Here is a 2,115-nt window from a genome sequence, read left to right as displayed (position 1 = left end):
GACGGGCACGGGTCATGGAATTCTTTTCTTACAATGGAGAGCTGTACATATTTGGTGGCCCACCCAGCGTGGGCTGTGGCCAAATCCATGTGGAAATTCAACCCAGAGACCTTCTCCTGGAAGAAGGTTGAGCCCAAGGGGGAAGGCCCCCGGTGGGACGTATAGGATGTGCTGTTGCGCGGTGGGAGATCGTATCATTCTCTTTGGAGCAGTAAACCAACCTGGTGACCTGTACGTCTTAGATATGAGTCCTAGCCTGAAGACGTTATGTAAGCTAGCGGTTATCCAGAACGGTCTGGAGCATTCTGGACTCCCACACGACATCAGGTGGGAACTGGCAGCCATGACAGGAAAACAGCCAAAATAGTCATACCCGTACATACAAGGGAGACGAAAAACGAACCAACAAAAGGAAAACAGATAATAAGTGATGAGTATAAGCATCAGAGTGTTCCAGTGGATGATGATCTTTGAAGATTAAACCATTCCTGACTGTGAGTTTTAGGCATTTCAAAAATCCAAGCACATGCTCTGATGACGCCTTGCACAGCCCCAAACGCGTAAGCGTTCATTTTTTGGTGTGTGCCAATAAATAAATGGAAAATGTAGTACTTTTTGTCCGCCATTTATTTAATTTGTGGATGTGCTACCTTTTTGGAAATTTTTAAATTCCTATTTCTTTCATGTATACTTTATTTTTTTATTTATTTTTCAAATAGCAGATCTACAAGATCATAGCGCGGCAACGAGTGCCGCCCTACGAGACGGGGGTCCGTGGACAAGTACATGTCATGTTTGGCGTCCTTGACCATTAAATTGAAATGTATTTTTCTCTCTCTCCCTTCTCTCCTCCCCTCTCCCTCCTCTCTCTCTCTCTCTCCTCCTCTCCTCCCCCTCTCTCTCTCCTCTCCCTCTTCCCTCTCTCTCCTCTCTCTCTCCTCCTCTCTCTCCCTCTCTCTCTCTTCTCCTCTCTCTCTCTCTCCTCTCCCTCTCTCTCTATCTCTATCATCTCTCTCTCTCTCTCTCTCTCTCTCTCTCTCTCTCTCTCTCTCTCTCTCTCTCTCTCTCTCCTCTCTCTCTGTCTCTCTCTCTCCTCTCTCTCCCCTCTGTCTCTCTATCTCTCTCTCTCTCTCTCTCTCTCCTCTCTCTCTCTCCCTCTGTCTCCTCTCTCTCTCCAGGGGTCTCGGTGGGTCAGTGAGATGAGTGGGAGGGGTCTCCACCCCACGGGGCCCGGCCCCCGTCACTGTCACGGCTATGCTGTGGAGCCCCAGCCCGGACCCTACTGAACACACACACACACAACACACTGGGGCATGCACACACACACAAGGTGCCTGAGCGACAGAGCTACACATGCCAGTTGACAGAGCCAGCTGATATATACACACACACAAACGTGCACACACGAACGTGCACATGCAAATGAGCTTGTGACTCCGCAGACATCGGTTGCGTGGCGTGTGTTTGTTCAGTGAGTGAGAGAGAGAGAGAGAGAGAGAGAGAGGGGGAGGAGAGAGAGGGAGGAGAGACGTGTGAGAAAACTGCTCATCCTCCGAGAGGAGGAGAGAAGGGGGGAGAGGAGGAGGAGGAGGAGGAGGAGGGGGTGGAACGGAGGGAGGGAGGGAGGGAGGGGGGGAGGGAGGGGTGTGTGCGGGCGTGCGAGAATCACACACACACACACACAGAGGGAGAAAACCCAATTCCAATCCTCTTAGACTGCAAGCTGAGCTGAGGACGGACAAGTCTGAGAGAGAGGAGAGAGAGAGAGAGAGAGAAGAGAGAAAACGTGACTCACTGATAGCACTGAAAGCATCCCTTCGTCCAGCTGTAGCCACACTGTCAGACAGACAGACAGACAGGCAGACAGGCAGGCAGACAGGCAGGCAGGCAGGCAGACAGGCAGGCAGGCAGACAGACAGACAGACAGACAGACAGACAGGACAGACAGACAGACAGGCAGGCAGACAGACAGACAGACAGACAGACAGACAGACAGACAGACAGACAGACAGACAGAACAGACAGAAGGCAGACACACAGACAGACAGGCAGACAGAACAGACAGACAGACAGGCAGACAGACAGACAGACAGGCAGACAGACAGACAGACAGAC

Source organism: Protomyctophum bolini, assembly GCF_963924005.1.
Source record: "Protomyctophum bolini genome assembly, chromosome: 14".
Lineage (NCBI taxonomy): Eukaryota > Metazoa > Chordata > Actinopteri > Myctophiformes > Myctophidae > Protomyctophum > Protomyctophum bolini.
This window is presented reverse-complemented; position numbering follows the sequence as displayed.